This window comes from Lathyrus oleraceus, chromosome 2 (assembly GCF_024323335.1).
Source record: "Lathyrus oleraceus cultivar Zhongwan6 chromosome 2, CAAS_Psat_ZW6_1.0, whole genome shotgun sequence".
Lineage (NCBI taxonomy): Eukaryota > Viridiplantae > Streptophyta > Magnoliopsida > Fabales > Fabaceae > Lathyrus > Lathyrus oleraceus.
In genome coordinates, this window is record NC_066580.1 from 74032485 (window position 1) to 74059084 (window position 26600).

The 26600-nt window shown below is 38.7% G+C and overlaps 1 pseudogene; it reads left to right on the top strand.

The window, feature by feature from the left end:
- The first annotated feature begins 18036 nt into the window (after positions 1-18036).
- On the top strand, positions 18037-18136 carry LOC127124080 (uncharacterized; annotated as a pseudogene).
- The last annotated feature ends 8464 nt before the right edge of the window (positions 18137-26600 follow it).

Consider the following 26600-nt stretch of genomic DNA (forward strand, 5'->3'; position numbering starts at 1 on the left):
ACACTTTTCTCATTTTAAGCTCACATAAAAAGTTAAGCAAGGTGGAATATTGAGATATGTGACTTGACACTTAGAAAAAATTTCAATATGTTGAAATTTCCAAACCTCCACCTCAAAATTCATCATGATCCAAGTTCCAAATAAAAAAGTGTCCAACATCAAAGTTGTTCCCCTTGATTTAAGCTTTCCAAAGAAACCAAGTTCATGCATTTGGGATAAAGTTTGCTAGGGCTGCACATGGCTTTAATAGGTCTGCATGATTGGAAGAAATCAAATGCCAAAAATCACATTTTACATTGACTTGACATCCAAGCCTCATTTGAACTTCAGAACAGTTGTACACGGATCAAATTGGATTGCTTCATGGGCGTGTACACGCCCATGCAAGCTTGTGCATGAAATCTCCAAATTTAGCAATTTTTCAAGTGTGCAAATATTAGTCCAAATTGCTATAAATACAGGCCCTTGGAGCTCAATTAAAACAGAACTTGCGCGCCAGCTTTGCCCCCCAATTGAAACCCTCACCATTCAAAGGAAAACCTGAGAATTTTCAACTTGAAAATTGAGTTTGAATCTCACTATTTGGAGATTCAAAAACTCCAGGATCCAAAGCTTTGTACCATGGCCAAACCTCTCCTGCAAGCTTCTCAAGTGTGATCAGATCAAGGTTGAAGCAAGCAAGATCCATTTCTACACAACATTGAAGGTAAATTTCAGAAAACTTCATCTCTTCGATTCTCACTCAATTCTCATCAATTCTCTTGGATCTTTGGTTGTCTGAAGTCCTACCAATGTAGGCAAGAAGATTGAGTTGCTTTAAGGTCAAATCGAAGCAACTCAGTTGTCACACCTCAAAGTTCAACTCCTCATATCTTTTTATATATTTGGAGTTAGTTGAAATTGAGGTCAGATTCGTGCTCTACGCCATTTTTTCTTTCAGATCATGTCCTCCTTTTTTATTTTGGTGATGGTTGAGGGTGGACCAGTCCGGTGAGGTCCACCGGAGAAGAAGACCGAAGCTCTGGCTCCGGCGGTGTGTTGGCACGTCTCCAGACCACAGGATCCATTTGAAATGTTTTAATCTTAGGCGTTGGTTTTGATTATCACGCGTGTGGTGCGCTGACTAAGTTCCACTATGGAACGCGTGTTTCCATCCACTTGATCTTCCACCTCAATTAATGAGGGAGATCAAGTGGCTCACGTTTTTTTTAATTCATTTGATTTTCATTAATTCATATTAACTTTAATATTGATCCAAAAAATATGAGAGTTTCACCAAAAAAATTTAAATAAATCCCTCTTTCATATTTTGAATTAAAATTATTTTTTGGATCATTATTAATATTTTTCATGATTTAATTGATTTTGTAATTGTCTTTAATTGTTTAAAAATATTTTTAAGTCTTTAAAAATTCTAAATTTTTTTCTCTAAGGTCCTTTGACCTTGTTTGACCTATGAGGTTTTGATGAGATTTTAGGAATTTGACAAACCATATTTAATTTAAATGCATTATTTTATTATTTTCAAATTGAATAAATGCCAAAAAATTGTGTTTACCTCTTGTGATGGTTTATGTAAGTGTGACTTGTGTTGTTGGGCCTTGGTCAAGGTTGATTTGACTTTACTAGGTTAATATCATTGGATTTAGGGGATTGATGGAATGTACATTCCATCTCCCAAAATGAATGAATGATATTAATTTGGTAAAAGTCATCCTTTGACCAACTTGAGTTATGATCCATTCCCCTCCCTCTTCATCTAATTCCCCTTCTTTATGCATCCATTTCATTTGGCCTATGATATCTCAAAGTCCTAAAGCTAGTTGATTGAAAAATCAACATGAGTATGGATGTGATTAGGCCACCGCTTTTGCATATTCTTTTTGTGTGTGGTATGTTTCATGAGCATAATCCATTATACTATGTCTCTAACATTCATTAACACCAAAATTCTATTGCCCGACCTCAAATAGTTGTGACTTCTACATAAGTCCAATTACGATTGCTTAACATATCGCTAAATTTTTGACAAAAAAGGCATAGCATTCTAGTTAGTGAGATTGTAAGTCTCCCCTCTTTCATGGTATTGTATGGAAACTTGGCCTTTTTTCCTTCCTTTGGAAGATGTCTTGGTTCAAGGATCCATGCTTGTGATAAGTGGGTTGAGTGTTCTCCAAAGAATGACTTAAAAAGCAAAAGCAAAAATAATACTAACTTCTAACTCATTAACAACTAACATTTGATTTCAATCCTTTTATTTTAATGTACTTTAATTTTTAAGCTCTATTCATTTGCCATTATTCATACCATTCTAATTGTTATATTTAATGCCTTTTCACTTTGTCCACTTGGACCATATTGTGTGATATATCTTGTTTGTGTGGTCTTTGACCATCAATGTACATAATAAGAAACAAAAACCCTAAAAAACTATTGTGTGGACTGTTGGTTTGATCTTGAACAATTGGACTTAGAATCTAGGCAACACCCCTATGGAAAAAGGACTTGTCCAATGCCAATTATCATGTAACCAAGTGCTTGAAATTTGAAATTTCATCTGATACATCATTGAAGATCCCTTTGAGTTCATCTGTAACATGATCATTATGTAGCTGTTATTTTGAACCCGTGACTTGTGGAATTCATCTGTTACATGGGCAAATTTGAAGGAGATCATGGAGTAGCTAAAGCTTGGATGGGGATATCTTTATTTGATGCCTTGCTATTCAAGATAATATTGTATGCACTGTTTGTTGCTTGATTCTAATATCCAAGGGAATTTGGGGTTTCTATAAGACATTCTTGTCTATTGGATTGCTACCCATTGGTAAGATCTTTTCAACTCTTAACTTTTAATTTTGTGCTTAGGATTAGTCTCTTCATCTCCTCCCCATCTCTTTAATTTCAAAATCTCTCCCTCCTTTTAAAAACTTCTTTGTTTGAACTTGTTATTTTCTAAACTTAGACCAATTTGCAAACTAGAAACTTTGGCCTTATGCCATTGCATTTTCAAACTCCTTTTTTTAAATTAAACTTGTAAATAAACTTAACTATACTTGACTTAAAATTTTCAAAAGCCAAAAAGAACTAACTCATTCAAACCATTTTCTAGGCTCTTATGCCTTTCAAACTTAATTTTTGATTAAAAGCAATGCACCCACTTTGAAATTTGTATCACGAACTACGAGGTTTTGATCCCTCATTTTTATGTTGGTACATAGGCACACGTTCGAAGGTCTTGTCAAATACAAAAATATAATTAATGAATTCTTTTCTCATCCCCCATTCTATTTGTTTGTAAACATCAATTTGTACAAAATACATATGCATACAAAAAAGGGCTCCCTAGGAGTACCTAGGACACTTTGGGTGCTAACACCTTCCCTCTTGTAGCACCTCAAATTTGCACCTCCCATTTTGTACATTCATTTTCATGTTTAGGTCATAGCATTGCATTGTCCACTTCATAGCATTGCATTGTCCTTTGCCTAGTGCAAGTCATCAGTCAAGACTGGTCAGGAGATCCAGTTGTGCAAGCAAGCAAGTGCATATCCTATGGAAGCAAAGCCCTAGGGTTGGTTCATTGAGTTCTTATGACCTAGGGATCATTTTGAAGTGGTTTGGCCAAGAATTGGATGCTCAAAGCTCATCAGTCAATGATCAATTCATCTGAAACCCTAGAGAGTCAACCCAAGTCAACTGTGCATTCAATCATGGATTTGAAGGTGGGAGATGGTTAGAGATGCCTCATTTGTAACACCCCGATAAAAATAAGATAATTATTTAAATTAAGTTAATAGTATATTTATTAATTTAATTAAATAATTGGAATATTATTGGAATTATTATTATTGGAATTATTATTATTGGGATATTATTATTGGATTATTATTTTATTGGAATAAAAGTTGGAATTAGAAAAGGTCCCATTTGGTAAAAAGGGTTATTTTCACGTGAAAAGGAAAAAGAGACAGAAAAGTGGAAAAAGAGGCAGAGAACAAGGGTTGAAGAGAGGGAGAGCTCGAAGCTAAAGGATTGCCGGATTAACTCAGGTAAGGGGGGTTTATCATCGTTTAATGGGTATTATGGGTTAACATGTAATGGGTAGTGATAAACCATTGATTTGACTCTGATTAGAATGATGTATGCTGAATTTGTGAACTATTAGATGAACGAAATATGGGTTATAATTGAAGAAATTCGTAAGAATTAGATGGAATAATGTTAGAATTGGTGAAATCGAATAGGGCATGATTCGTGTTAGATGATATGAACGATTACTGTGTAAAATTGGACTGTGGAAGGTTGAATTGGAGAGATCTCGTAGCAGAGAAAACCATAGCAGATCTGGAAAATCTGATTTCTGGTCATACGCGTATGGCACTAGGCAATACGCGTATGAGATGGTCTGGTACGCGTATGGCACTAGGCAATACGCGTATGGTTGAGGGAAATGATGTTTTGAACGTGGTTTGGTCTCTGTTGGTACGCGTATGGGGAAGTGGTACGCGTAGCATACGCGTATGAGATGGTGTTACGCGTATGGGATTGGCTGAGAAATGGGCCATATGCGTATGGGACTAGGCAATACGCGTATGGGCAGGATTGTGATTTTTCTGTGCTGTTGTTGTGCAGTTTTTGGTTGTTCAGCTGAGTAATATAATTTAACTGATGTATGATAGAGTAGGGATCATTTCCCGTTGTTTTGAGCAGTATAGGTATTAGTAGAGTGTGCTAATACTGCGATTGATTATGTGGTATGACATGATATGATTATGTGGTAAATATGTTGATGATGTACGATGGTATGCATAATGTTGTGAATGTATCTATCATGTATGAAATTATGAATGGACTGTTTATGGCTTAGAGTGTGAGCATATGTCCATTGTGGATGATTGTTGATGTTTGCATGACTAAGTGATTTAGCTTGCATATTGTGGCCTTTATGGTGGTAGCTAATTCCCATGGTGAGGAATTAGTGAGTGAGTATTGTGGATTGTTGTTGATGTTTGCATGCTAGGTGATTAGCGTGCATATCATAGCCCTTGGGGTGGTAGCTAATTCCCATGGTGAGGAATTAGTGAGTGAGTCACTAGGTCTCAAATGAGTGGGACTAGTGAGCTTGGTAGCCGTATCTGGATTTGATCGGTGAGGTTGAACTATATGTTCACGAATAGTCGGTACCGCATGCATGGAGTCTCGTTGCATAATGTATGTATGTATGGCGTATAATATGAATGGATGTATTCCAATATTATACGTGTTGTTTTGTGTTGGTGTTGAGTATGATTATGATTATGAGTTGATGTTGCCGTTGCTGAATGTGTGATCTGATTAGGGTGATGATATGTGTTAAATTACTTAGCATTACATAATATTTTATAATGCTTATTATATCGATTGAGGAACTCACCCTTACAACTATTTTTCAGGTAACGAGCAGTGATTGAGTAGAAGCTAGTCCTTGGAGTCTAGTGTAGTTCCTTAGTGGGTCATGCTCTGGTAGATGTAACATCGGGACGGGATGTTTTACTTGTTTTTCATTGATGATTGTTGAACAAGTTTACACATAATGTGTTACATGTTTTGCATTGTTGTTAGACTTTATCCGCTGCGAATTATGCAAATGTTTTATTTTGACTAAATAAATGAGCATGACAGGATATTTTGGAAAACGGTGTGAAGTGTCAAGTGTGACACCCTTAAATTGCATATCTACTCTGATTTATGTTTTGATGTTTTAATTTAATTTTGGGGTATTTTAGAAGGGTGTTACATTAGTGGTATCAGAGCATAGTCGGTCGAGTCGAGTCGTAATTATTCTGTTCCCCTGTACGTGATAGGTGTTGTGTAACCCTATCAGTACTTATTGTTTAGCTTGTTGGGTTTTCAGAATAGAGATGGCTGGAAGAGGTAGAGACGATGCTGCGATTGCTGAGGCTCTGGGTATGCTAGCTGGAGTACTTGGAGGGAATCCGAATGTTGTGGGATTAGGAGCTGCTCGTCAACTGAGTGAATTCCAAAAGAACAATCCTCCAATGTTCAAGGGAGCATACGATCCAGATGGCGCTCAGAAGTGGTTGAAGGAGATCGAGAGGATCTTCCGAGTGACTGAGTGTGCCGATAACCAGAAGGTCAGGTTCGGTACGCATATGCTGTCAGAGGAAGCAGATGATTGGTGGGTTGCTACCCGCACTGAGCTGGAAGCTGCTGGGAGTGCTGAGATCACTTGGGCGGTGTTCAGGGAGAGATTCCTGAGGAAGTACTTTCCAGAGGATGTCAGAGGAAAGAAAGAGATAGAGTTCTTAGAATTGAAGCAGGGCAACCGGTCTGTTACTGAGTATGCTGCTAAGTTCACAGAGCTGTCGAAGTATTACACTCCCTATGCTGAGGCTGCTGGGGAATTTTCAAAATGTGTGAAGTTTGAGAACGGGCTACGTCCCGAGATCAAGCAGGCTATTGGATATCAGCGGATTAGAGTGTTTTCTGACTTGGTGGACTGTTGCAGGATTTTTGAACAGGATACCAAGGCCAGAGCGGAGAGCTATCAGCAAAGGGTTGATAGGAAAGGCAAGAATCAGAATGATCGTGGGAAACCGTATGCAGCTGGCAAAGGTTTCCAGAGACAGAGTGGGATGAAGAGGCCTAGTGGGGGAGACTCTAGTGCCCCTGCTAAGTGTTACAGATGTGGTCAGGCTGGACATCGTATCCATGAGTGTACCAGTAATGAGAAGAAGTGTTTCAAGTGTGGAAAAGGTGGTCACTTGGCTGCAGAGTGCCGGTTGAAGACTGTGACTTGTTTCAACTGTGGAGAGGTGGGTCATATCAGTCCACAGTGTCCTAAGCCGAAGAAAGAGAACCAGTCGGGAGGCAAGGTCTTTGCTTTATCGGGTTCTTGATCGCTCGACTGTGTGAGTCGAGAATGGGATACAAACTGCAAGTGCACAGTTCTATCGCGTAGTTTTAAAAGATATCGATCCCACAGGGACTTATGAATCGATATACCGTTATCTAAAGTTACTACGTAAATCTAAGGTGAAAATGTTTGATTGTTTGGGGAAAAACTAAGAGCTAAACTAATATCTAGATTAAATATCAATAAAACGGATATCGGTATGTAGTTCGTCAAAACTAGGGAATCAAGTCTTTGTCGGTTTCCAGGTTTTTAAAATAAATCGTTTCAGTTAACTTTATTGGTTAAAGGTTTTATCTCAAACTCTCGCTCTGTTGAATAAACCATGATTTTATATTAATGTTGCTGTCACTTATAATTAAGTCAAAAACCATATTTTGAAAGCAATAAAGTTGCAGAAACTCTTTTTAAGAAAATACTGACCGTTTTAAACACCCTTATCTCAAACTCTCGCTCTGTTGACTTAGGTTATATGATTAAATCCAAATGCTTAACTCTCGTCCTCACATTCGATCTTTAAAAATACTTTTTGGAAAAGGTCAGAATTTAATTGACTCTAAAACTTGCTCTCGCCCTGATCTAGAATTAATGCCTAACTCACACTGTCCAGTCAAAACCTCAAACTCTCGCTCTGGTTGTTTTAACTTCTTTATGTTCTTTACTTTTTGTAAAAAATCTTGTTATTAAACCTGTAAGTTGAGACCGTAAAAAGATTGATTCTAATTTTAAGTTTAGATAGACCGACTCAGTCTCGACCCCTTTTTCTGCTTACTTTACATACCGATACCTAGGCAAATTAGCCAGACATGCTAAATAAATAAGAATTTATATCATGCATAAACAGACTCATTCCAGGCAGGCAATATGAATAAACAATAGAATAAAACATTAAAAATTAAATAACGATTAAAGAACCTGAATGCGTAATACAATGGTCTTGAACACTCCACCACAAGCCGGTAGGATTTGTTCTTGGATTCTTCAATTAAACAGTAAATTAAATCAAGGAAATAAAACTGGAATATAACGTAAGGTTAAATCCGGTATAAAGTTGCACAGTAGTTTCCGGTGTAGAAACTACTACGCGAAAAATATCTAAAAGCTAAAAACGGGGAAGATAAATTGCAAGGGGAAAAGAGAAAGTAAAACTTGCAAAAGAAATAAACAAAATGAACAATGTTGGAAAGGAAGAAAAATAAGCAAAGGCGTGAAAAATAAATTTGGCAGAGCTTCCGCAAAACTGAGCGTGCAAAAACTGTGTGTTTGAAAGTTCCCAATTAGCTGCTATTTATACAGCTGCTGGTGTAACTACTTTTCAAGGGTTTCCGTGTGCGTGGTCTCGTTCCGAGGGTTAAGCGTGCGTGGAAGTAGGCTTCAACGTGGTCAGTTGAGTTCCTTGCGCCAAAAATATAGAGGACTGGTGTGACGTTCGTCACACCATGTGTGACGCTCGTCACAGGAGTGCTTTTAGTGTGACGCTCGTCACACTCCTTGTGACGCCCGTCACAGGGGCAACGTGCGCTTTCTTTTGGGCTGGGCTTGGTCTTGGTTATTTGTTTCCTTTTTATTGCTTTTTACACCTCCTTTTCTTCCCTTTTTCACTTTTGCTTCAAAATGGGTACCTGATGTAAATAGAAAAGAAATACTGCATAATATCTGATAAAATGGGATAAATTAAAGTAAATGATAATATAATCTAATTAAGTTAAGTCTTAAAATGTGATATAATTTCGTGTTATCAAACTCCCCCATACTTAAATCTTTGCTTGTCCTCAAGCAAAATTCAGTATAGTAAAAGTTTTAGCCAGATGAAATTTTAAAGCACACATCAATTCGTACTAGGTTGCCAATGGATTTTTGTTTAGGAGGACTTGAGTTTAATCTTGACATCAACAACTACCGTTACAACTTAGATAACCCTACCTTATGCCAATCAGTTTCAAGTACACTATGATAGCTATCCTGGTTCCTTTAGTCTTATTTTACCCGTTTTCATTCTAGCGAAATCACATTAAGCCCTTTATCTTTTCGCGCACATAGTGGAGTAACCGGTTAGTGATTATGATTCGCTTTTAGCTAGAAGTTCTGGTACATAAGTCGGATAACTTCATTATTCAGTCCATTGCAAATTGCGGGGGATCGAACCGTAGTCCGCCCTACCAAGTTCAGTACCAGATTCCTACTGAACCAACTCGTAATGGGTCTTTCGTATTGTGCTTTTGCATGATCTGCAACCTTTAGATTAAATGATCTGGTAAAGATCACCTAATTTAATTAGTGCATTTCTTGATATATTTATGTATCTTAGGTTACTTTGGGGATCATTCACTTATATTCATCGGCTCTCCACGTAGTTTGCTATTAAGATGGTGCTGACTTCTGTATAAACTACTTGGGGTTGCCATAGAACTAAAAGTTCAAGGAATCGGTATAATAGGTACTTATCCTGATCTAACATATTGAGGTTCTCAGAGCGTTGTTATGGTAATGATTTTGTTTTGATTTCACTCAAATTTTATAGAGTAGGCGACCTTTATACTTATTGGGTGTGTTAAAATTTTTTTGTTATGGCTCAAGAAAATTGAGGGGAATAGATAATAGAAAATTTTCACACTTAGGAACTTAACTTAAACTAAATATATATTATAATAATATTTTTTTTTTTTTTTTTTTTTTTTTTTTTTCATAATAAGAAAGGGAAATAACAATGAAAGGGAAAATAGCATACTTGAAAAAAAATGAGAATGGAAAGAATATTGTTTCCCCCCCATACTTAAACTAAACATTGTCCTCAATGTTTTAAGGAAATGAAATACAAGATGGAAAGGAAAAAGAAAATAACAACTAAGGCTGCCTTCCGCCTCTGGTTCTTGGACCTGGTGATCTTTGACGGATGTCTAAGTTGTCGAACCTGTTGAACAACTCAGTAAACCGCTGGTCGGTTATGGCATTCCGAGCATCCTGTTGCTGTTGCATTTGACGCATCATCTGCATCATATCTGCATTCTGTGCCTGCATACCATCGATAGCATCCATAATGTCGTCGTTGGTCGCAGGTCGTCTTCGTCGACGACGTTGGGAGGATGGGCCGGCTGCATTACTGGAAGGGTTTAGCGGGACTGATTGATGTGTTGGCGGATGATCACCTTGTTCCATTTCTGCAAACTCATCTGTTTGCTGGTTTGTTTGTGAAGGCTCGGTTGTTTCAGGAGCGCTAAGATCGTAGAGGTGGCGGTCCGGGTTTGTGACATCGGTTAGGGTGGTATTGGGTAGCACAACACTTGGGACTGCTTGGTTGTTCACCATAAGATAATAGCCTCCGCCTACTCTGTTTTTAATCAGGCGGCTGGAGCGGCAATAGCTGATATCCATAGACAGGGGAGGTAAGGATTCTAAAGTTTGGAGTTTATCCCCTAGGTTCAGGCCAAGTGCTATGGAGGTTATTAATCCACCAATTATAAAGGGTTGCCGGCCTCTAGCACATAAGGTGCGGATATGATGAAAGAGAAAAGAGGCGGCGTTTACCTTAGTATCCGGTTCGAAAACGCACTGGAGGAAAAATAACTCCTTCGAGTTAACCTTACTGTTGTTTGGTCTTCCGAAAAGTGTGTTTTGCAGGATACGGAGAAAATAACGGATGGTGGGGTTATGGATGTGGAAGAGAAGGAGTTCTTCCCAGTTGTAGGTATTTATACCGGAAATTTTCTTAAAAAGGTCGAAAACTAGAACTGTGTTCCAGTTTGAGGTTGGAGGGATTCTGGCATGCAGCAGACCTTCTGTGGGAAATTGTAGCATGGCACTCAATTCGCGTTGGGTTAGAGAGTACTCGGTGTTAAACATACGGAAGGTTGCCGTACCGGTTAGAAATTCACCTTCACCGGCGGGAGTGGTGTAGTCGTAAGAACTTAGGAATTCTAAGGTTAGGGAAGGGTAGGTGGGTTGGTTATGAGTGCAAAGGAAGGTTAAATCGGCTTTACGGAGCATCCACTCGATACCTTGGAGTAAGCCTAATTGTTGCAAGCAAGTTAAATCGGGGTACCTGGTGGGAGCGACGCCTCGCTGCTGGAAGCGCTCGAATTGCTCTTGCTGATAGTCGTCATCTCCGGATCGGAAGATGATATTTCCGAAATTTTGATTTCCCGCCATTTTGATGAATTTTTGAAGGGATGATTTGGAAAGAAAAAGAAATGTATTTGATATGAGAGAATTGTTTTGTGGTGAATGAAGGAAGTTTTGGTAGGTATTTATAGGGGAAGGATTGGAAGATTGAAAGAAAAAGTGGTTGAAAAGTAATTAAGTGTGGTAAATGAAAAATGAATGGGGAATGTAAAGAATTAAAGTGTAACGTTCGTCTCCAACGGCTCCTTAACGTTCACTTGTCTGAAGGGTGTTACGCTCGTCACAGGGGTGTGACGCTCGTAACAGGCTTTTTGCGTGCCGTTCGTCATGGAGTGTGTGACGCTCGTCACACCTCCTTTTTGGCAAGGCTTAGTAGCGCTTCACAGAATCACTTTGGTAGGTCTTTAAATGTTTCATTTTGCTTATGATCATTTTTTAGTATGCAATTTTAATGCATTGTGCATGCTTACTTGCTTTGTATAATAATAATGGGTAACAACAGTAGAGCGTAACAGGCGTTGCATAATAAAATTAACTAAACAGCTTCAATAAAAAGGATCATAATGTATTACAGGAAGGGAAAATAATGAAATGAAATAGAAATAAACATGAATTCAAACAACATTAATGAAAAAAAAATCTAGCCTAAAACTAAATAACTTAGAAAGAAAAATAACTAAATTCCATCTATCTTCGGATCTCTGGCCGGAGGAGCAAAAGAGTTAACATGATGCCGTAACATACGTAACTGACTTGCCGTGCTGCTCATGTGTTCTAGGACTGCAAGTCTCAAGCTGTGGAAATCTTCCCTGAGGGCGTTTTGTTCTGACATCAAAGCTTCAATGACGGTTTTAATATCTGTTCCTGGCATATGATGTCGGAGATCAGGCATGGCTGATTCTTCGGTCAGGACAGGCTGAGGAGGAGGATCAATATCATAGTAGCCGGATGGAGTCTGAGGGTCAGATTCAGCAAGAGAGATATGGTCAACATAGTGCTCATAGTCATCACAAATCTCATAATCCTGGATGGATTCAGTGGATCCAGCAGGAGTTGGGGTTTCATTCAGGTTATAGAGCCAGTTCCTTTGGTTATGAACACTAGTTCTAGGATCGGGCATGGTGAATAGGCAGAGAACCTGGTTATCAATAATAAGCTCGAACTCATCAGACCCTATGTTTGCTATAAACATAGTGTTGAAGAGGAAAGGTATACTCAGAGTAGTAATGCCACAAAAAGGGTTCAGGTCAAGCATAGGCTGACGTAATCCAATAGCATTACCTATCATAGTTATCAGGCCACCTATTCTAATGGGTGCTCGCTCATCCTGGATAAGGTGGTCCAAATTAGCTAACATAAAAGTAGCACCGTTTACTGGACGGTTCTGGGAAGCACAAAATATGATGAAGAGTTCATCACGTGAAACTGAAGTACTATTTGGCTTCTTCCCAAATAAAGTGTGGGTCAGGATCTTATGGAAATAGCGAAAAGCCGGGTTATGTATGTTTCCAGAGAGAAACTCATGTTCTTCGGGCTCATCATTTCCAGTCAGCTTACCCCAAAAGTGTTCCAGCTCTCTATATTCAAAAAGTTCTTCCTGGCTTATAGTGAATGTATCAAAGGAGGTAGGAAAACCCAAAAGGTTGGTGAAGTCTCTAATATTAAATTGGTACTCCATGTTGAACATTCTGAACTGGATAAATCCTCTGGTAATTCCTTTTCCATGGCTAGGTAGATAGATTAATGAACTAAGGAATTCTAGTGTGAGTCTCCGGTAGGTGGTGAAATGTCTCAGGATAGGGGAGGTCTCCCATCCTATCTGATTCAGCAAAAACAGGACACTCTGTCTCAGTCCAAGGGCAGTCATAGCCCAATCATCAGCATATAAACTAGGTAGCATCTCTCTAGTGGCTAGTTCTTCAAACCTTCGTTTCTGAGCCATTCCTCTGAACTTGATACCCATACGGTCAAAATGTCCCATCTGGTTAGTGTTAACTAGAGAAAAGAAAACATGAGTTTAAGTCAGGATTTGGCCAAATGCCGAAAGAAGAAAAAGAATTATTATTATTATATGGATATATTTTTTTTCTTTTTGAATAAATCAATAATGAATACTAAATAGAAATTAAAAGAATAATTAAGAGAAAAATAGAGAAATGATAATAATAACAAAATAATAAAATAGCAAATTAATTTGTGGGTTGTCTCCCACTAAGCGCTTTGTTTAAATGTCGCAAGCTCGACAAAGAAACTGTTAAATATAGTCTATGAGTCCTGGGGGCGTTTCGTCTAAGTGTAGAATTTGCGAATCTTCGTTGGTTTCCGCATAGTGATAATGTTTCAGACGTTGCCCGTTTACGGTGAACGGTTCTGTAGATTGTCCTTTTATTTCTACCGCTCCACTGGGAAAGATTTTAGTGATATGGAAAGGTCCTGACCATCTGGATCGTAGTTTTCCCGGGAATAATTTTAGTCTGGAGTTAAATAAAAGTACTGCGTCGCCTTGCTTGAAGATTTTCCTTGATATACGCTTGTCATGCCATTGTTTTGTTCTTTCTTTATAGATTTTGGCATTTTCATAGGCGTCTCTTCTGAGTTCCTCTAATTCGTTTATGTCAAGGATTCTCTTTTCACCGGCGGCTTTGTAATTCAGATTTAAATTTCTAATAGCCCAATAGGCTTTATGTTCTAATTCTACCGGGAGGTGACAGGATTTTCCATAAATGAGCTTAAATGGGGTCGTCCCTATGGGGGTTTTATAAGCAGTTCGGTATGCCCATAAAGCTTCTGGTAGTTTCAATGACCAATCTTTCCTTGAAGTGGCGACCGTTTTTTCTAGTATTTGCTTGATTTCTCTGTTAGATACTTCCACTTGTCCACTGGTTTGAGGGTGGTAAGGTGTTGCTATCCTATGTCTCACTCCATATTTAAGTAGTAGTTTTTCGAGTACCTTGGATATAAAGTGCGATCCACCATCACTGACTACTATCCTTGGGATGCCAAATCTCGGAAATATTATATTTTTAAAGAGTCTAGTTACTACTCGGGTGTCATTAGTTGGAGAAGCTATAGCTTCGATCCACTTTGATACGTAGTCAACCGCCACGAGTATGTATTTGTTACCGAAGGAGGGTGGAAATGGTCCCATGAAGTCTATCCCCCACACGTCAAAAATCTCTACTTCCAAAATACCTTTTTGTGGCATCTCGTCACGTCTAGATATGTTTCCCGTGCGTTGACATCTGTCACACTCCTTAATAGCCGCATGTACGTCCTTCCATATAGTTGGCCAATAAAAGCCAGCTTGTAGGATTTTAGAGCAGGTCTTGGATGTACTTGTGTGTCCACCATAAGGCGCAGAGTGACAGTGTTGGATTATATTTTCTACCTCTTCTTCGGGTATACATCGACGGAAAATACCATCGGGGCCTCTTTTGAAAAGTAAGGGATCATCCCAGTAATAGTGTTTTATGTCGTGGAAGAATCTTTTCTTCTGCTGGTAAGATAAAGTAGGTGGAATTATTCCGGCAGCTAAATAATTGACTAGATCAGCGTACCATGGTATGACAGATATAGCTAAGGTGGTTTCTACTTGCATGTCGGAGTTGTTCTCTTTCAAAGTAGCTATGAGTTTGTCATACGAGAAATCATCATTAATGGATGTTCTTTCTGGTTCAAGGTTCTCAAGTCTAGAGAGGTGGTCTGCTACTACGTTTTCAGTTCCTTTCTTGTCCTTGATTTCTAAGTCGAATTCTTGTAGTAGCAAGATCCATCTTAGGAGTCTAGGTTTAGCATCCTTTTTTGTTAGAAGGTACCTGATAGCAGCGTGATCAGTGTAAACTATTATTTTGGCTCCTACCAAGTAAGAACGAAATTTATCTAGCGCAAATACCACTGCTAGGAGTTCTTTCTCGGTTGTGGCATAATTCATCTGCGCTTCATCCAGGGTTCTGCTAGCGTAATATATAACATGAAGCTTTTTATCCTTTCTTTGTCCTAAAACAACACCTACAGCATAATCACTGGCATCACACATTATTTCGAATGGTTCATTCCAGTCTGGTGTCTGCATAATGGGTGCGGAGATCAATGCTTGTTTAAGAGTTTGAAATGCTTTTAAACAGTTATCGTCGAATATGAATTCAACATCTTTCATTAATAGTCCGGTTAAGGGTTTAGTTATCTTAGAGAAGTCTTTGATGAATCGTCGGTAAAAACCGGCGTGTCCTAAAAAACTTCGTACTTCTCTCACGGTTCTTGGGGGTTGAAGATTTTCGATTACCTCTATTTTGGCTTTGTCTACTTCAATTCCTCTGTTCGAGATGATGTGTCCCAAAACAATGCCTTCTTGTACCATAAAGTGGCACTTTTCCCAATTAAGTACTAAGTTTACTTTTACACATCGCTCAAGAACTCTTTCCAGGTTTTCAAGGCATTCTTCGAAACTTTGTCCGTATACAGAAAAGTCATCCATAAATACTTCCATGATGTTTTCGAGAAAGTCGGCGAAAATTGCCATCATGCATCTTTGAAAAGTTGCAGGGGCATTACACAGACCAAACGGCATTCGTCTATAAGCGAAGGTACCAAAAGGGCATGTGAATGTTGTCTTTTCTTGGTCATCAGGGTGAATTGGTATTTGAAAGAAGCCTGAATAACCGTCTAAATAACAGAAATGTGAATGTTTAGCTAATCGTTCTAACATTTGGTCAATGAATGGTAAAGGGAAATGATCTTTTCGGGTTGCTTTGTTTAGTTTTCTATAATCAATGCACATTCTCCATCCCGATTCGATTCGTTTAGTTATAGTTTCTCCTTTTTCGTTTTCAATAACGGTTATGCCTCCTTTCTTTGGTACAACGTGTACAGGACTGACCCATTTGCTATCAGATATAGGATATATAATACCTGCTTCCAATAACTTGGTTATTTCTTTCTTTACTACCTCACTTAGGATCGGATTTAGTCTTCTCTGGTGTTCCCTAGAGGTTTTACCGTCTTCTTCTAACATGATGCGGTGCATACAAATAGAAGGGCTTATTCCTTTAAGATCGGTTATGTGGTATCCTAGTGCGGTTGGATATTTTCTTAAGATATGTAGGAGTTTTTCTGTTTCGAGTCTTCCTAGATCTGCATTGACTATCACAGGTCGTTCAAGTTCTAAGTCTAGGAATTCATATCTCAGATTTTTGGGAAGTGTTTTCAAATCAGGGGTTGGTTTGTTAAGACACTGCGTAGGGTCCGGTGTTATTGCTAAGCATTGTTTAGATTTGTCTTCTAAAAGATAGTCTGATGATTTGTCTTCTCCTGACTCTGCTTCTTTTATGCATTCATCGATGATATCCATGAAGTAACATGTATCTTCTATTGCAGGTGCTTTCAAGAATTGGGAAAGAATGAATTCAATTTTCTCTTCACCTACTTCGAAGGTGAGTCTTCCTTGTTTTACGTCTATGATTGCACCGGCAGTTGCTAAGAATGGTCTTCCTAGTATAATAGGTGTAGTATCATCTTCTCTAATGTCCATAATTGTGAAGTCGGTGGGAATGTAAAACTGACCTATGCGTACGGGAACGTTTTCAAGGATTCCTACAGGATATTTGATGGAACGATCTGCTAATTGCACAGACATTTTGGTCGGTCTTAATTCTCCCATCTCCAGTTTCTTACATATGGATAAGGGCATAACGCTAATTCCGGCTCCTAAATCGCATAAGGCTTTGTCGATGACAAATTTTCCTATGTGACAGGGTATAGAGAAGCTACCCGGATCCTTGAGTTTAGGGGGCATGTTTTGGATTATAGCGCTACATTCGGCAGGGAGTGTAACGGTTTCGCTATCCTCAAGTTTCCTTTTATTAGAAAGAATTTCTTTTAAGAATTTAGCATATGAGGGCATCTGCGTAATAGCTTCGGTAAACGGAATTGTAACGTTTAATTGTTTAAGGAGATCGACAAATTTTCTAAATTGGCCTACATCTTTGGTTTTAACAAGCCTTTGAGGGTAAGGTATAGGTGGTTTGTAAGGTGGTGGAGGTACATAAGGTTCCTTCTTTTCTAGGGTATCCTTATTACTCTCTTCCTTTTCCTTAGGTTCACTTTCCTCAGTAGATTTCTTAGGGTTTTGGTTTTCAATCCTTGGATCAGACGGTCCTTCCACTTCCGTTCCACTTCTTAATATAATTGCATGAGCTTGGCTTCTCGGATTAGGTTGGGGCTGTCCAGGGAATGTACCAGTTGGTGCAGCAGTAGGTGCTTGTTGTTGAGCTACTTGAGATATTTGTGTTTCTAACATTTTGTTATGGGTAGCCAAGGCATCTACTTTGCTTGCTAGTTGTTTAAGTTGTTCGCCAGTGTGTATGTTCTGGTTTAAGAAATCTTTATTGGTTTGTTGTTGGGAAGCTATAAAGTTTTCCATCATGATTTCCAAGTTGGATTTTCTAGGGTTATTATTGTTAGGATTCGGTTTCTGATATCCCGGAGGTACAGATGGGGTTTGATTCGGAGACTGTCCAGGTGCGTATAGAGCATTATTACTCTTATATGAAAAGTTTGGGTGGTTCTTCCAATTTGGGTTATAGGTATTCGAATAGGGGCTTCCTTGAGCATAGTTTACTTGCTCTGTTTGGATTCCAGTCAAGAGTTGACATTCCGAAGGAGTGTGGCCTTGGATTCCACAGACCTCGCAATTCTGAGTTATAGCAACCACGGCGGTTGGAGGTGATACGTTTAAACTTTCAATCTTCTGGACCAAAGCATCCACTTTTGCATTAACGTGATCAAGGTTACTTATCTCGTACATGCCAGTTTTCGGTTGAGGTTTTTCCACTGTTGTTCGTTCGGTTCCCCACTGATAGTGGTTTTGGGCCATGCTCTCGATAAGCTGGTAAGCATCAGCATAAGGTTTGTTCATTAGTGCACCACCTGCAGCGGCGTCTATTGTTAACCTTGTATTGTATAAGAGACCATTATAAAATGTGTGAATTACTAACCAGTCTTCCAAACCATGGTGTGGGCAAAGTCTCATCATGTCTTTGTATCTTTCCCATGCTTCGAAAAGAGACTCATTGTCTTTCTGTTTAAATCCGTTTATCTGGGCTCTTAACATAGCTGTTTTGCTTGGTGGAAAATATCGGGCAAGAAAAACTCTCTTCAACTCGTTCCATGTGGTGACTGAGTTGGAAGGGAGAGATTGAAGCCATCTTCTAGCGCTATCTCTTAATGAGAAAGGAAAAAGACGAAGTCGAATTGCCTCTGAAGTGACACCATTAGCTTTAACAGTATCAGCGTATTGAACAAATACGGATAAATGAAGGTTTGGATCTTCGGTAAGATTTCCAGAGAATTGGTTCTGTTGCACAGCCTGCAACAACGAAGGTTTAAGTTCAAAGTTGTTTGCTTCGATTGCGGGCGGAGCAATACTTGAATGCGGTTCATCTTGCGATGGAGCGGCGTAATCTCTAAGAGCACGAGCTGGTTCTGCCATCTCGGTTAAAGAAGGAAAAATGTTTTTGATATCAGGAAGGTTTATAGGAGGGAGATTGTTTTCAGCACGATATTCCCGAATTCGTCGTAAGACTCGGAGATATAGTTCGATATCGTTGATTCGTAAATAGAGCGGTTCGCCTTGAGAGCGAGTGCGTGGCATACAAATCAACGAAAGAAAGAATAGAAGGAAAAAGAAACCTTAGTCTCTACAGCGTAACGGAAGAGTTACGATATCGATTGAATAAAAGTCCCCGACAACGGCGCCAAAAACTTGATCGCTCGACTGTGTGAGTCGAGAATGGGATACAAACTGCAAGTGCACAGTTCTATCGCGTAGTTTTAAAAGATATCGATCCCACAGGGACTTATGAATCGATATACCGTTATCTAAAGTTACTACGTAAATCTAAGGTGAAAATGTTTGATTGTTTGGGGAAAAACTAAGAGCTAAACTAATATCTAGATTAAATATCAATAAAACGGATATCGGTATGTAGTTCGTCAAAACTAGGGAATCAAGTCTTTGTCGGTTTCCAGGTTTTTAAAATAAATCGTTTCAGTTAACTTTATTGGTTAAAGGTTTTATCTCAAACTCTCGCTCTGTTGAATAAACCATGATTTTATATTAATGTTGCTGTCACTTATAATTAAGTCAAAAACCATATTTTGAAAGCAATAAAGTTGCAGAAACTCTTTTTAAGAAAATACTGACCGTTTTAAACACCCTTATCTCAAACTCTCGCTCTGTTGACTTAGGTTATATGATTAAATCCAAATGCTTAACTCTCGTCCTCACATTCGATCTTTAAAAATACTTTTTGGAAAAGGTCAGAATTTAATTGACTCTAAAACTTGCTCTCGCCCTGATCTAGAATTAATGCCTAACTCACACTGTCCAGTCAAAACCTCAAACTCTCGCTCTGTTGGTTTTAACTTCTTTATGTTCTTTACTTTTTGTAAAAAATCTTGTTATTAAACCTGTAAGTTGAGACCGTAAAAAGATTGATTCTAATTTTAAGTTTAGATAGACCGACTCAGTCTCGACCCCTTTTTCTGCTTACTTTACATACCGATACCTAGGCAAATTAGCCAGACATGCTAAATAAATAAGAATTTATATCATGCATAAACAGACTCATTCCAGGCAGGCAATATGAATAAACAATAGAATAAAACATTAAAAATTAAATAACGATTAAAGAACCTGAATGCGTAATACAATGGTCTTGAACACTCCACCACAAGCCGGTAGGATTTGTTCTTGGATTCTTCAATTAAACAGTAAATTAAATCAAGGAAATAAAACTGGAATATAACGTAAGGTTAAATCCGGTATAAAGTTGCACAGTAGTTTCCGGTGTAGAAACTACTACGCGAAAAATATCTAAAAGCTAAAAACGGGGAAGATAAATTGCAAGGGGAAAAGAGAAAGTAAAACTTGCAAAAGAAATAAATAAAATGAACAATGTTGGAAAGGAAGAAAAATAAGCAAAGGCGTGAAAAATAAATTTGGCAGAGCTTCCGCAAAACTGAGCGTGCAAAAACTGTGTGTTTGAAAGTTCCCAATTAGCTGCTATTTATACAGCTGCTGGTGTAACTACTTTTCAAGGGTTTCCGTGTGCGTGGTCTCGTTCCGAGGGTTAAGCGTGCGTGGAAGTAGGCTTCAACGTGGTCAGTTGAGTTCCTTGCGCCAAAAATATAGAGGACTGGTGTGACGTTCGTCACACCATGTGTGACGCTCGTCACAGGAGTGCTTTTAGTGTGACGCTCGTCACACTCCTTGTGACGCCCGTCACAGGGGCAACGTGCGCTTTCTTTTGGGCTGGGCTTGGTCTTGGTTATTTGTTTCCTTTTTATTGCTTTTTACACCTCCTTTTCTTCCCTTTTTCACTTTTGCTTCAAAATGGGTACCTGATGTAAATAGAAAAGAAATACTGCATAATATCTGATAAAATGGGATAAATTAAAGTAAATGATAATATAATCTAATTAAGTTAAGTCTTAAAATGTGATATAATTTCGTGTTATCAGTTCTGAGACTTCTGCAGATGATCGTTTGATCCGAGGTACGTGTTATATTAATGGCTTTCCTCTTGTAGCTATTATTGACACAGGTGCGACTCATTCCTTTATATCTTTGGATTGTGCTGTGAAACTTAAATTAGAGATATCTGAGATGCATGGAAGTATGGTGATTGATACTCCTGCGAAGGGTTCAGTGACTACTACTTCAGTTTGTTTAAATTGTCCTTTGAGTATTTTTGGTAGAGACTTTGGGATGGACCTAGTGTGTCTTCCACTAGTGCAGATTGATGTTATCCTGGGTATGAACTGGTTGGTGTCTAACCGAGTTTATATCAACTGTTTTGATAAGACTGTGATCTTTCCTGAGATTGAGGAAGGAAAGAGTTTGTTTCTATCAGCAAGGCAGGTGAATGAGGCAGTAGCAGATGGGGCAGAGTTGTTTATGTTGTTAGCGACTTTGGAGGCTAAAGATAAACTGGTGATTTGCGATCTAGCCGTGGTGTGTGATTTTCCTGATGTGTTTCCTGAAGAAGTGAATGAATTGCCACCAGAGCGTGAAGTTGAGTTCTCGATTGATTTAGTACCTGGTACTAGGCCGATATCGATGGCTCCGTACCGTATGTCTGCTGTTGAGTTAACTGAATTGAAGAGTCAGCTGGAAGATCTGTTGGATAAGAAATTTATTCGTCCGAGTGTGTCACCGTGGGGTGCACCAGTGTTATTGGTTAAGAAGAAAGAAGGTACTATGAGGTTGTGTGTGGACTACAGGCAACTGAATAAAGTGACGATCAAGAATCGGTATCCTTTGCCGAGGATTGATGATTTGATGGATCAGTTGGTTGGTGCGAATGTGTTCAGCAAAATAGATTTGAGATCGGGGTATCATCAGATACGTGTGAAAACTGAGGATGTTCAGAAGACTGCTTTCAGAACAAGGTATGAACATTATGAGTATTCTGTAATGCCTTTTGGTGTGACTAATGCGCCTGGAGTATTTATGGAGTATATGAATAGGATTTTCCATCCGTACCTAGACAAGTTTGTTGTGGTGTTTATTGACGATATTTTGGTGTATTCGAAATCTGAAGAAGAGCATGCTGAACATTTGAGAATGGTTTTAGGAGTTCTACGAGAAAAGAAGTTATTTGCTAAACTGTCTAAGTGTGAATTTTGGTTAGAAGAGGTTAGTTTTCTTGGTCATGTGATTTCAAGAGGTGGTGTTGCTGTTGATCCTTCTAAGATAGAAGCGGTGTCTAAGTGGGAAGCTCCGAAGTCAGTTTCTGAGATAAGGAGTTTTCTTGGACTTGCAGGTTATTATAGGAAATTCATTGAGGGATTTTCTAAGTTGGCGTTACCGTTGACGATGTTGACTAGAAAGGGGCAAGCTTTTGTTTGGGACTCAAAATGTGAAGAAGGTTTCCAAGAGTTAAAGAGAAGGTTAACTACTGCTCCTGTTCTGATATTACCAAGTCCGTCGGAACCATTTGAGGTTTACTGTGATGCTTCATTGTTGGGTTTGGGTGGTGTTTTGATGCAGAATAAGCAGGTTGTAGCTTATGCTTCGAGACAACTGAAGGTTCATGAGAGGAACTATCCGACGCACGATTTAGAGTTGGCAGCTGTGGTGTTTGTTCTGAAGTTATGGAGGCATTACTTGTACGGGTCAAGGTTTGAGGTTTTCAGTGACCATAAAAGTTTAAAGTATTTGTTTGATCAGAAAGAGCTGAATATGAGGCAGAGGAGATGGTTAGAGTTTCTGAAGGATTATGACTTTGGTTTGAATTACCATCCAGGTAAAGCAAACGTAGTGGCTGATGCATTGAGTCGGAAATCATTGCATATGTCTATGTTAATGGTTAAGGAATTGGATTTACTTGAGCAGTTTAGAGACTTGAGTTTGGTGTGTGAGAGTACTCACAATAGTGTTAAATTGGGAATGTTGAAGTTAACGAGTGGTATTCTGGACGAGATTAGAGAGGGCCAGAAATCCGATGTGTTTTTGGTTGATAAGTTGACTCTAGTGAATCAAGGTCAAGGTGGTGAATTCAGAGTTGATGAGAATGGTGTTTTGAAATTTGGTAATCGGGTGTGTATTCCGGATGTTACCGAACTTAAGAAGAGTATTCTTGAGGAAGGACATCGTAGTGGCCTGAGTATTTATCCTGGGGCTACGAAGATGTATCATGATTTGAAAAAGTTATTTTGGTGGCCGGGAATGAAAAGAGAAATTGCGAGTTTTGTTTATTCTTGTTTGACTTGTCAGAAGTCAAAGTTTGAGCATCAGAAGCCGTCTGGGCTAATGCAACCGTTGGCTATTCCAGAGTGGAAGTGGGATAGTATCAGTATGGATTTTGTTTCTGGTTTACCGAGGACAATTAAGAATTTTGAAGCTATTTGGGTGATTGTTGACAGATTGACAAAATCGGCTCATTTCATTCCGATCAGAATGGATTATCCGTTAGAGAGATTAGCTGAGTTGTATATTGAGAAAATTGTAAGTTTGCATGGTATTCCGTCGAGTATTGTTTCGGACAGAGATCCTAGATTTACATCGAAGTTCTGGGAAGGTTTGCAGAGGGCTTTGGAAACTAAGCTGAGATTGAGTTCTGCATATCACCCGCAGACTGATGGTCAGACTGAGAGGACGATTCAGTCACTAGAGGATCTTTTGAGGGCTTGTGTTTTGGAAAAGGGAGGTGCTTGGGATTGTTATTTACCTTTGATTGAGTTTACCTACAACAATAGTTTTCATTCGAGCATTGGTATGGCACCGTTTGAAGCTTTGTATGGTAGGAGATGTCGGACGCCTTTATGTTGGTATGAGTCCGGTGAGAGTGCTGTGGTTGGACCGGAGATTGTTCAACAAACTACGGAAAAGATTAAGATGATTCAGGAGAAGATGAGGATTGCTCAGAGTCGTCAGAAGAGTTATCACGACAAGAGGAGGAAGTCACTTGAGTTTCAAGAGGGAGATCATGTGTTTCTTCGTGTTACTCCGATAACTGGGGTTGGTCGAGCTTTGAAGTCGAAGAAGTTGACACCTCGATTTATTGGTCCTTATCAGATTTTGGAGAGGATAGGGGAGGTAGCCTATCGTATCGCTTTACCGCCGTCACTTGCGAATTTGCATGAGGTTTTTCATGTGTCTCAGTTGAGGAGGTACATTCATGATCCGTCGCATGTGGTCCAAGTAGATGATGTACAGGTGAGAGATAACCTGACTGTTGAAACATCACCTATGAGGATCGAGGATCGAGAGTTGAAGCGGTTGCGGGGTAGAGAGATTGTTTTGGTAAAGGTAGCTTGGGGAGGACCAGCAGGTGGCAATGTGACTTGGGAACTTGAGAGTCAGATGAAGGAATCTTATCCTGAGTTATTCGCTTGAGGTATGTTTTCGAGGACGAAAACTCTTTTCGTGGGGGAGAGTTGTAACACCCCGATAAAAATAAGATAATTATTTAAATTAAGTTAATAGTATATTTATTAATTTAATTAAATAATTGGAATATTATTGGAATTATTATTATTGGAATTATTATTATTGGGATATTATTATTGGATTATTATTTTATTGGAATAAAAGTTGGAATTAGAAAAGGTCCCATTTGGTAAAAAGGGTTATTTTCACGTGAAAAGGAAAAAGAGACAGAAAAGTGGAAAAAGAGCCAGAGAATAAGGATTGAAGAGAGGGAGAGCTCGAAGCTAAAGGATTGCCGGATTAACTCAGGTAAGGGGGGTTTATCATCGTTTAATGGGTATTATGGGTTAACATAGTGATAAACCATTAATTTGACTCTGATTAGAATGATGTATGCTGAATTTGTGAACTATTAGATGAACGAAATATGGGTTATAATTGAAGAAATTCGTAAGAATTAGATGGAATAATGTTAGAATTGGTGAAATCGAATAGGGCATGATTCGTGTTAGATGATATGAACGATTACTGTGTAAAATTGGACTGTGGAAGGTTGAATTGGAGAGATCTCGTAGCAGAGAAAACCATAGCAGATCTGGAAAATCTGATTTCTGGTCATACGCGTATGGCACTAGGCAATACGCGTATGAGATGGTCTGGTACGCGTATGGCACTAGGCAATACGCGTATGGTTGAGGGAAATGATGTTTTGAACGTGGTTTGGTCTCTGTTGGTACGCGTATGGGGAAGTGGTACGCGTAGCATACGCGTATGAGATGGTGTTACGCGTATGGGATTGGCTGAGAAATGGGCCATACGCGTATGGGACTAGGCAATACGCGTATGGGCAGGATTGTGATTTTTCTGTGCTGTTGTTGTGCAGTTTTTGGTTGTTCAGCTGAGTAATATAATTTAACTGATGTATGATAGAGTAGGGATCATTTCCCGTTGTTTTGAGCAGTATAGGTATTAGTAGAGTGTGCTAATACTGCGATTGATTATGTGGTATGACATGATATGATTATGTGGTAAATATGTTGATGATGTACGATGGTATGCATAATGTTGTGAATGTATCTATCATGTATGAAATTATGAATGGACTGTTTATGGCTTAGAGTGTGAGCATATGTCCATTGTGGATGATTGTTGATGTTTGCATGACTAAGTGATTTAGCTTGCATATTGTGGCCTTTATGGTGGTAGCTAATTCCCATGGTGAGGAATTAGTGAGTGAGTATTGTGGATTGTTGTTGATGTTTGCATGCTAGGTGATTAGCGTGCATATCATAGCCCTTGGGGTGGTAGCTAATTCCCATGGTGAGGAATTAGTGAGTGAGTCACTAGGTCTCAAATGAGTGGGACTAGTGAGCTTGGTAGCCGTATATGGATTTGATCGGTGAGGTTGAACTATATGTTCACGAATAGTCGGTACCGCATGCATGGAGTCTCGTTGCATAATGTATGTATGTATGGCGTATAATATGAATGGATGTATTCCAATATTATACGTGTTGTTTTGTGTTGGTGTTGAGTATGATTATGATTATGAGTTGATGTTGCCGTTGCTGAATGTGTGATCTGATTAGGGTGATGATATGTGTTAAATTACTTAGCATTACATAATATTTTATAATGCTTATTATATCGATTGAGGAACTCACCCTTACAACTATTTTTCAGGTAACGAGCAGTGATTGAGTAGAAGCTAGTCCTTGGAGTCTAGTGTAGTTCCTTAGTGGGTCATGCTCTGGTAGATGTAACATCGGGACGGGATGTTTTACTTGTTTTTCATTGATGATTGTTGAACAAGTTTACACATAATGTGTTACATGTTTTGCATTGTTGTTAGACTTTATCCGCTGCGAATTATGCAAATGTTTTATTTTGACTAAATAAATGAGCATGACAGGATATTTTGGAAAACGGTGTGAAGTGTCAAGTGTGACACCCTTAAATTGCATATCTACTCTGATTTATGTTTTGATGTTTTAATTTAATTTTGGGGTATTTTAGAAGGGTGTTACATCATTCATGTCCATACAAGTCTCATTTGACATTGCAAACATCAACAATGAAGAATTTGAGGTCAGATGAAAAGTTTCCAAAAATAGTAAGTGACCTGTAATTTGAAATTGCAAAAAATGGAAAGGTTTTCTCCTCAAGTTTACATCATCAAGAAAGCTTCAAATGGAATTTTGTCCAACATGAAAGTTGAAGATATTGCTCTCACCTTTCCAAAAAGTCCAAGAACATGAATTTCTCATGTATGGTTGGAAAGATATGGATCAATCATGGCCAAGTGAATTTGAACTTCAAGAATGCATAACTTTTTAACCATAAGGCCAATTGAGATGGCTCTTTTTGCAACATTTTTCTTTTGACATGTACTATCCAATTCATGCATCTTAGGCCATGCATTTCCATCACAAAAATATTTGGTTTTTCATTTGAATTTTGGAGGGAAATCACAAATTTGAAAATTAAGCTTTGTTTTCACATGGCAACACTTGCACTTGGCTCCAAACAACATTTCAAATGAATTAAACTCAGATTTCGTGCACTGTTCCATTGCCTTGCCATGCATAAAGGGTGTTTTGGCCAATTTGCATAAACACTTGTTTTCACTAATCC